The following is an 11,139-nucleotide window of genomic DNA, read 5'->3' as shown; positions in this document are numbered from 1 at the left end:
TTGGAATGTAATTTGAATCATTTTCTTTCATGAAATACATGAGAACATCACATATTCAAACATGTGAAACATGGAATCATGTATGCAACTATGTGTGTCTGCAGGTTAGAAGAGGGTCTGAATTTATTGAATTAAGAATCAAAGGAGTAAGAGATTAGAAAGATCTCTCCTATATTCTGCCTAATTTCTCTGCTGGTCCTACTCTGTAGAAGTCTGTATGAGCTACACTATGTTAGCATTTTGATGTTTCTCAGTTGTTTTGCAAGTGCTAAAAATCTTCTATCTAGTCTTTTTTACTTCTCTTAACTCAGACAAATCTCAGCCCCAATATGGTGCAAACTACCAGCACTTAGTTTACCCACTACTTCAATTACTCTCTGACTAGTAACATATTGAGGCCCATAAAGTTATGATTTTTGAAACCTAAGCCCAGATTCTCTATAGTGACTTGGGCAGAGGCCATAAACACACATATGTGAAATCTCCTGGGTATTAGGCTTAGATGATTTTGCAAAATAAGGGTCAAAGTTTTAGGATGGATCACCCTAAACTACCTGTTCACCTCAATTACTCTTCTGAACTAATTAACTCAGATCAGTGGTCATTTCCAGTTATCACATGAAACCTGGAAGATATACCTGTGTAGATGTGTTTGGGGATTCCAAAATGTGAAAAGATTTATTACACAGCAGGACAACGTGAGGACACAGGGGAGCAGTGTCTTTGTTTTATTTCTCCTTAGTCAGTCACAATGTTTTAATTAGTTACATATAAGCACATGTTATTACAGTTTTGAAAAGCAAAGAGTTGGGATTGGGGCAAGGAATTTTCTCACTCATTGATTCTCTTACTGTGTCCCTGAGATGTGGACAGTTGTACAGAATCATAGTTCTGTTTACCTCATAATCACCAGTTTGTACCCAGATTCCTTCCCACTCTGTAGCGTATTTCAGTCAGTAGAGGCTTCCATGTTTTTGCCTCAGGGTAGACTGTTCCAGAAGAGTGGAAAAACTAGAAGTCTTTTCTGAAGTTTGAACTTGAGCACAGAGCTTCAGGGAAAACCATAAAGTCTCATCTCCACATAGATTCAATGAGTTCAGGAGAACTCAAGTAAGGTATGAGTAAAGGTTCTCACTCCTAACCCCTCCCAAAGACTAGTGGGTCAGAGAGGAAGAGGAAAGAGGATGCTGGTGGCACCCCTGGCTGGGACCCCAAAACCCAAGTTCACAGGCATCATCATGGGTAAGAGAGAAGACAATTGGAATCCACATAGATTTCAGGAAATCTGAATCTAGGGAGGCATTTAATCTTTGTTCTTGGTAAATCTCAAGAAAGCATCAAGACTTGAGTAGAAACGGTTTCAGGTATGCTTATCAGACAGACTCGAGGACCATCTGGGGACCAAGAATCTTAAGACAGATAAGGCAGCAGAACAACTTGGGTGGCCCTCAGGATGGGCTGGAAGTGGTGAAACCCACAGACTGCACAAAGCTCCATCATGATGCAGAAGCAGCAGAATGATCATACGCACTGGGGTGGACACCCAATGTGGCTGAGACAGAGTCAGACTCAAACATCCCTCTCTGATCTGCACAAGTCATCACAGAATGCCTTCCCTAGGAGTTTACAGATGGCCACCAGAAACAAAGGCATTTTATCAGTTGCCCAGGTGTACTGGTAATGACTCAGACCACCATAAGGGGAATCCTGAGAATATGGGGGTGGGGAAAACTCAGACTGTCCTATATTCAGTCTCTTTCACCTCTTGGACTAGTTGTGCATACTGGAAAATAAGTTAGATTATAGAAAACACACAGTTATACTTCTTGTACTTTTGAGTTTTGTGATAAAATTCAGTCAGAATCTGTAACTGTACAGAGTCAACTGCATGCTCTCCAAATGGCAAAGTAAAGAAGGAGTCCTTGTAGAGGTTGATGTGACTGGGAAGAAAAGGAGACTTGTGGGAGCAGTTCTCAGGTGGACAACACAGAGGGACACTGGAACAAACCCAGCTTCAACAGGCTTTGAAGGAATGAGAATTTTTTAAGGTCTGCTTTAAAACTGTTAAGATGGACCACGGTCTAGTAGAATGCATATAGCAAATACATCACTCTCTCTTAATGCTTTAAAGGAATATTTAAAATTTGCTAATAGTTAAAAGAGATTAGTTTTCTGAATCCCCTTGGGTTCCTGGCTTCTCTTCATTTCTGTTTTATTTTCTTTTAGAGATGAAGCTAGATTCAAGCAAAAATGTATGCATTTGGTTTTCTTTTGGTAGTGGAAAGGAAAATAAGAAAAAACAATTGAGGGATCAATAAGTCAAACTAGGAATTTTAATTTTCAAGTATTAACTTTAACAAATAGCTAAAAAGCCAGAATCCATTAAAGAGAAAACCAACCAAATGTGTATAAGATGCATACATACTTTATTTTACATATTTCTATTTTTATATAAGAGAATGTATTTTTCTAATCATTCTCATTTGCCTGCTCATTGAGCTGTTCATTCATTTTAAACTACTCTGCATTTCCCTCTGCAAGAAATTCTGAGTGAGAAATTTTGATTAGTAGCTCTTTCTGCATACACATCTTTTTGTTCTTACTTTCAACTGATACAATTTTACTTTTTATTTTAATATTGCTCCTCATTTCATGACTTGTGATTTAGATTAATGCCTTTGATGTGAGTCATTAATGCAGGGATTTGATCATTTTACATTGACGAATGTATGAAACACATTCACTTATTTCTTTAATAAGAAATGTCATACCATAGGCACTTAGTAGGTAATTACACATGGGAAAATGAAGGTACATCAGTGTCTTTGTTAAGTAAAAGCAACAAATCTTGCATTTTTTTCTTCATGAAGAAATAAGCCTTTTGGAGATAAGTGTGAAGAAAAATCTAGAGATAATTTTTTTTAAAGTGATGGGTAAAGTACTGGGGTGTGGGTAGCACCTGGTTCTCTTGTTCTTCTCCATGCTGGCCACACAGGCAAGACTCAGTCACAGGTCTGGTGGCATGTGTGGTGGTCCTCCAGCATCATGGCAGGATGGGCAGTCTGGAAAGGAGCTGTCCCCAGGCAATCTCTTGGTCACCTGGTAAATTGCAGGTAGTGCCAGAAAGCAGTTTCTCAAGTTCCTTGATTCCAGTTAGACCTAGGGCTTCCTATCCTGTACTCATTTGCGGACAGGTGCAGACTATAACTGCTCAAGGGGTTAGAGTCGGCTCCTTAAAGATGGAGCACCCACCACTCACTGGGTTTATCACCTCTTTGGTTTGGTGCCTTGGGACTGTCGTTGTGAAGAGTTGACACCACTGATCAAACGTCATCTATTGTGAAAGTGATAAAGTTCTATTTCCATCTGGTCTCTTGTCTACCTTTCCCATTTATTTCTGTAGGTGTGCAAGCCAGTGAAGAAACTGCCCAAAAGCTGCTGCTCAGGTATTTCCTGTCTGCTTGACAAGCACTGGGAATGTAAGCAATAGTGCCACTAAACAGCCTAGATGGTGGGACACTCTCCGTTGCTTGGTTTATGCTAATCTTTAGTCAAGTGCATGATTTCCTCTCTTAGATATTTCTTCCTTTCTTCAAGTTTGTGATCTCATCTTTTGCTTGCTGGATGGAGTGATGCTTCGTTTTTCTCCTTTCTGTGTGTGATATGTATACCTGCTCATGAATGTTTAACAAAATGGTAAACATGGTATGACTGCAAATGATAAAAAATTTTCTATGATAATAGGAGTCACTAACACATATTTTTGGAGCTGAAAAATGTTGCTCCACAGAATATGCACACCTTCCACAGAATGCCCATTTCCCTCTACCCTCTTCTAACATCCAAACTCCGTTAACCATTTGATTGATACTAGAAGACGATCAACTCTCCTTTGTTTTCTCCTTCCAGCAAAGTGAACCTGTCCCGCTCTGAAGCTCACCACTTATTGCACATTACCTCTTGACCTTGTCTTCCTTCTCTTCCTGGAAGGACAATTTAACTTCCCATCATGGGAGGACCTCTATTATTTTTAAGATTTCAATTTCTTCTAGATCTTTGTATACATCATGTAATCAGAGGGGTCCTTTAAAATTTAAAAACAAATAATAAAAAAAATGTTTATGTAACTGGAAATCATTTCCGCTTAGGTCCAGCCTTGTCTTCTCTTTCAGTATCACCCTCTGAAGAGCAGGGGGTGGGTGGAGAGCCTTCTCTCCTTCCTCCTGCTGGATTGCTCCCCATCACTTCTCTGTACTCCATCTCTTTACTGGTGCAGTGAGTCAGGTCATACAGGAACAATCACAAATTTTTTAGCTTAAACTGTGAATTTGCATGCTTATAACACCTATAGCACAGAATTTATTCCATATTTTTATCTAAAGGAGAAAAATGTTTCTAAATGTTATTTTAGAATTTTCTCTTTTTTCCTAAATATAGACATTTCAAAGAATTTCTTTACTTGAATGTCTTTTTTATCGTTATTTTCGTTGAAGATATCAGGTTTCTTTGTTTTAATAATTATATTAATATGCTTCATTACATACATGTATTTACATTTTCAGGTATTTTTAGAAAGCTTTTATTGGGTTGCTTAATAGCTCCTGAGAATTAATAATACACAAACTGCCCCACATCTTCAACTTCTATAGTGTCTCTTTTGTACTTCTTATTCTGACAATAAATGTGAATTTCCTCTTGTAGAAGCATCAACCTTTCTATACCCTCTACGATCAACTGCTCCCATTCATTTGACAAGTGTTCTTTACCTTTCCAACATTTTGAAAACAATCTCTTCTCATTCATCCAATTCAACGTTCATTGAAACTCTTAGAATAGACCCCTTCTTGGGCAGCTTATTTCCAAGGCTCCTTCTGACCTAAGTCTCCTTATTTCGTGTCATGTGCTTACGTAGCTGTCCCCCTTCTCTCACTGGGGAAATCCTGGTGTTTGATGTTCACCATGACTTGGTCCGGGGCATAATGGCTCTCTCTAGTCCCTGGGGCCTATCAACCCATCTAAATCAGTCAAGTTTGTTTTATGCCCTTTGACAATAACTTGGTGTCAGTGCCTGTGACCATTCCTGGCCAAGTGTATCTAAATCAGAAATCTTTTGTAGGCTCTTGAGAAAGTTTTCACTTATGGATTAAAAAGGATTTAAGGTTAAAAATGTTCCTTTTTTTTTTTTTTTTTTTTTTTTTTTAAGAAGACATCAACTTTCTGCTTGTGAAGCTTAGAATTGATGCGGCTATCTTTCAATAATGAAGGGGAGTATCACTAGGACTGTACACAGAATGACAAGGCGGACAGATCAAAGCCTCTGGTCTTTAATAAAATGAGTGAGTGATTGAATTTGTCAGGCCTGTGTTCACACTGTCTCTCACAACTTCTATGGAACAAAAAGAGCCACTTATATTTTAAGTCTTTTTAAGTTAATGTTGCTTTTTGTTTGTCTGTTACAAGAGTCACCCCCTTATCCATGGGGGATATGTTCCAAGATTCAGTTGATGCCTGAATCTGCAGATATCTCTGAACCAAATATATATATATACACACACACACACACTATGTTTTCTCCTATGCATACATACACAAATTTAATGCCTTTTCAATTTTAACCAAGAACTTACCACACACGTGACCATAACTTTTGCAGATTGAGGTGCAATGAGCATGCATTTTCTTTTCTTCACTGTAATTTCACAAACGGAAGATTCATTCTTATCAGAGATCTTAACAACCTCCTCCTACAATGTTTTTTGTTTTTTTTTTCTTTACTGAGAATTTTCACCATTTCAGTTAAAGGAAGCTCTCCATGACCTCTTTTTAGCATATCCAAATTGCCAGCAGCACTACACTTGAGCTTCGGAGTCCTCATTAACTAAAATAAGGTCAGTGGAACACAAGCGCTGAGATCCTGTGACAGCAGATCTGATAGCTAGACAGCTGCTGACTGGCTGAGAGAATGCACATGATGGACAAAAGATGATTCATGGCCTTGGCAGAAAAGAGTGAGAGGTGTGAGCTTTGTATCATGCTACACAGAACAGTGTGCAATTTGAAGTTACCAATTGTTTATTTCTGGAATTCTTCTAAGATTTTTGGACCATGATTGACTATGGATGATTGAAACTGTAGAAAGTGAAATTATGGATGTTTATAGCCCAAAGCACAGCTATTGCAACTCAAGTCACTTCACCTTGTTATTTTAACTGCTCTTTTTTCCTCCCCACCAGGGAAACTGTTAAGACCCTAAGTGTAGAGTTTAAGGTCCCCGTATGAACTGGGCATGACATATGTTCCCAGTTTCATCTTCTAGAACTACTCTTCACATCTTTTTACTGTATTCAAAAGAATCCATTAGTTTTCTGATGTTCACATTTTTTTTTTATTTGCCTAGCAACATTCTTTCTTCTACTCCTAATAAATTCTGGTAACTTCCATCTGTATTTTCCTATTGAAATGATCACAGTCTTCTACCTCTGGGTTCCAAAACCACAGTGCTGGTGAAGCTGCCCGGTTCCTCTAGTTGGAACTTAAAAACCCTCCATGTGCTAAGTATTTCTGTCACATGGGAATTTTCCTCTGTCACCTGTCATAGTCTCTTGCATCATGAACTTTGTCTACACAGTGTCCTCTTTCTGTAGTTGCAATTCCACCTGACAACCTACTCATCTGTGTGAAACTGGCAGTCAAAACTATGTTCTTTACCTGAAACAGGGAAAACTGAAGATTTGCCTTGAACCCTCTAGACAAGGGAGGAGGGACACTTACTAAAACTTATTCCTACTTTGGGATAGAAGGATGGTGGATTTTGCTTGCCTAAGTTGCCATTTACTCTGTTCTCTGTCCTCACTCACCTGGCTATCTGTCCAATTCCAGTAATTTGTATCAGTTGGATCCATGGATATTTATGGTATACTTTGGGTATAAGCCAATACAATTCTCTTTTATTGCTCTAGCATTGGACATTGGGAATTCTTTTGATATTGGTTTCTGTGTCCTATCATTATGGTATTCCCCCCAACCCTTTTGAGACTCTTTCTTTACATTGTGCATCTTGCTATAAAGATACTCCAGGTTCATTTTGTATCCTTCCTGCCCTTGGCCTAGTATCAGGTATTTCTTCAGGGATTCCTGATTCCTGATATTGGAAAATGGTATTGGGAACTCATATCTGGGTTCTATGTGCACTCTCCCTCATTTGATTGTTATTATTGTTTGACTATTATTCCTTTCTTATGGTGTTCTATTGCTTGGAATGCTTTTCTGTCTCCATGTGTCTTGGCCCTTGTCCATCATGTTCCTTTCATCTGGTTCACTCACTCATCTGCTAAGACCTAGACACATCTAACTGTAAGGTGTGACCTAATGAGAAATTTCTCTGGGATTTCACAACTCCTACCATGAACCAACACTATTTCATGTATCCTACATCTAAACAACAGTTTATGTTTAATCTATGTTTACCATCTGTGTATTAATTAAGAGAAGGTGGTATTCATTCTATAATCAAGCACAAAATCGGATATATTGGGTTGACAGATCAATATTTACTAAGTAAATGAAATTAACAGTGCCAGTTGCCATGAAATAGGCTAGTAATTCCAGCAGTTCAGGCATTTGAGGAAGGAGAATTACAAATTCAAAGTCAGCCTCAGCAACTTAGAAAGACCCTAAGCATCTTGATGAGAGCCTGTCTCAAAATAAAAATTAAGAAGGGCTAGCGGTGTGGCTCAGTGGTTAAGCATCCTGGTTTCAGTCCCTTGTACCAAAACAGAGAGAGAGAGAGAGGGAGAGAGAAAGAGAGAGGAAATAAGTTAACAGTAACAGAGGATTTAAAGCTCTTGGTCAAACGTATTGGTGAGAATGTAGTGTAGGAGGCACACTTGGTGTTAAAAGTAAGGGCCAATTTTTTAGCAATCATTATCAGACTTCTTTTCACTCTTTTATTTGCACAAATGATACTTCTTATTGTTATGAAACTACCTTAAGAACTACTCTTTAGCCCCCAACTATGTTTTCCCCAAACCAATTTATATCATAAACTCCTTCTGTATCCTTTGGAATAATTTGGGCGTATGGTAAGAAGAAGAAAAAAAAAAAGATCAGTTTAAACTGGTTTGCGATTACAGAAATCTACCATTTCACCTAGTTAGGTGTACTGTCCTAGAGTGCTGCACCAGGGTCGAGTTTTTCAAATGTGCTTACTGTAACCAACATCTCTATGGGATCCATCCTCACGCTCTGCCAAGGTTAACTGTGCAACTCCAGGACTCCTGAGACAGGCAGGCATACTGAATAAGAAGTGGCCACCTCTTCGACTCTCCTCATAAGAGCAGGAAACTTATTCCTGGAAGGCTTTCTACTACTGATTTCAAGACTTACTTGCAATCTTTAGGTAATATCCATCTTAATTCAGTTTCTTCCCATAGCAAACCCTGGGAGAAGAATTTGAGTGAAATGACTTATCTGGAAAGTGAAGCCAGGAAGCACTTTGAGATCGTGGGGGGAATGCAGGGTGAGAAGTCTAACAGAGTCACGCTGGATACAGCAGTTCACTGCTGCCTGAGATCCCTTCTTCAACTACACAAAATGCCACTCAGAATTGTCTCATCATCAAGCACGGAAAGCTGGCAGACTTATCCTTCACTTCTGTCTCTAGCTGGCTGTTTGTGCTTTCTGATAGCTTTGTGGACCTCGTATTGGCTCAAGAAGCCCTCAGGCATACAGATGCAGGTGAGGTAGGTAAGTTGATGGTCTGTCCCAAACCTATTAATGGAAGGTACAGATGACATTTGGGGTGGGTTAGATAAACCAAGGACACAAAACAGTGTTTGCTACAAAGCCCATTCCAGAAGAGTTCGCCACCAATATTAGTTGGAAAGTAGTTATTGGCTTAGGAGTCTTAATGTTGATGGATGGATGATAGTTGTAGTGTCAAACACCACAGTCATGTTGTCCTCTATGAAGGGCTTTAGGTTTATAATGAATAAATAAAACCATTTACACTTGGCTTTCATTACCAAAGCATAATAGTCTAGTGAGGTCCAGAAAGACAAACTACAGATAAATCTAGTACAATCATATCTGATTGATTTCTCTGTCCATATTAAGGTGCCCAATCTCCAAGACTGCTTTCATTCCTGTTAGTACTGTGCTTTTACTGTTCTTTCTTTCCAGCTGTTGGCTATAATGCTGTTAGTCTTTATAATGAAAATTTAAGACTATGAAAGATTCTGTCATTCCTTGTTCCAATTTTTTTAAAAAATTACCTTACAGAAAAGACAAAAATTAATCCCAAGGACTTAATAATTCTTAACATTTGACTTCACTGGCCTTATCTGCCTCTATCTATTACCATCTTGCTTCCTCCTTCTATCCTAGAGTGTCATTATTTGGCAAAGCAATTGAGTATAAATTGTAGATGTCACTACATTTCACTACTAAGTGATTTACAATGCATGTTCAAAAACCAGGATAAACCATCTCCATACTCAGAATAATATTATCAATCTCAATAAATTTGACATTGATATAACATACCAATCCATAGTCACATTTCCAAAATTGTTCAAATAATTCTTCTGGTTGACTTGTTAATCCAGGATAATAATAATTATGCTTCACCTTTAGTATCACATTTTAGGTTCTATGTTAGTTAAGGTTCTCCAGCAAAACAAAGTCAAAAGGATGTATATATAAGGGGAATTGACTTCCACAAGTAGGAAGGCTGCAAGTCCCAAGGTCCACAGGGTGAGTGAGTAAACTGGGGACCCAGGAGAACCAATGGTCTAGTTCTCATCTGAAGATCAACAGGATTGAAATTCAAGAAGAATCAGTATCTCAATTTGCCTGATTTTCCATTTCAAAGACCACCATGCAGCAGGAATTCTGCCTTATTTGCGGGAGGGTCAGACTTCATGTTCTATTCTGGCTCTCAGCTCTTTGGATGAGGTTCACCCACATTAGGGAGAGCAGTCTTCCAATTCGAATGTCAATTTCATTCAACCGCACCCTCACAGAACCACCCATATAATGTTTGACTAAGCACCTGGGCAACCCATGGCAAAATAAGTTGACACATTAAACTACCTATTGCAGACAGACATTGTTGTTGTTATTCACAGCACTAAAAATTTAAGTGGACTTTTTTAAAAAAATGTAATTTTTGAATAATATTGGAACTACAAAATATTTCAAAGAATTTCCTTGTAACTCCTTCCCTGTTTTTAGCTTTTTTACATTATTACATTTTTTTAAAATTAAGAAATTAACATTGATGCATTACCACTATCTACCATCTAGACCTTGTTTGGATTTCACCAGTTTTTAAATTCATGTCCTCTTCCTGTTTCAGGATATGATCCAGGGCACCATATTGCATTTACTTGTTATGTCTGCCAGCTCTCCTTGGGTCTGGGACAGTTTCCGAGTCTTTCATTGTTATTTATTATCTTGACAGTCTGGAGGAGTATGTTCTGGTATCCTGTAGAATGTCCTCCAAGCTGGGTTGCCCATTTATCTCCATAAATTAGACTGGGGTAATAAGATTTGGGAAGGACATCACAAAGGTACAAGTCCACTCTCATGCCATTCTATCAGGGGGCTCATTGTGATTACTCTAGAGATTTTAATATTCACCATGTTGTCAAGGTAGCATTTGCCAGGTTTCATTTCTATGAAGTTATGAATGCTCCCTTCCTTACTCTATTTTTGATAAAGAAAGTCACTAAATCTATACCTCTCTGGAGAGGAGCAAGTAGGATAGTAGAAATTGAGTTTTGCCACCTGAAGGACAGTATATCTACCACTACTATTTGCGATTTTTCTGCATGAGAGATTTATCTATTTATTTATTCCTTTACCTGTTTATATCAGTTAGGACTCATGTATAATTCTTTTATAGGTTGGGTTTGAGGCAGAATCCACTATATCAACTTTGAGGCTTGAATGTTTCTAGTTTGGGCCATTGGGAGATCTGGCCACAGGCGGTTTTCATGTTATGCATTCTGTTCCTCTTGTTTTTTACTTTGCCTTTTCCCCAAATCTCATGCCTACTCTGTTTAACACAACAGAAATTCAAAACATTTGGATGACTGCATTTCACTATGATATGCGACTAAGGAGAATACTTTTTAG

This window comes from Sciurus vulgaris, assembly GCF_902686455.1.
Source record: "Sciurus vulgaris genome assembly, chromosome: 9".
Lineage (NCBI taxonomy): Eukaryota > Metazoa > Chordata > Mammalia > Rodentia > Sciuridae > Sciurus > Sciurus vulgaris.
Note: the sequence above shows the minus strand (reverse complement) of the source record.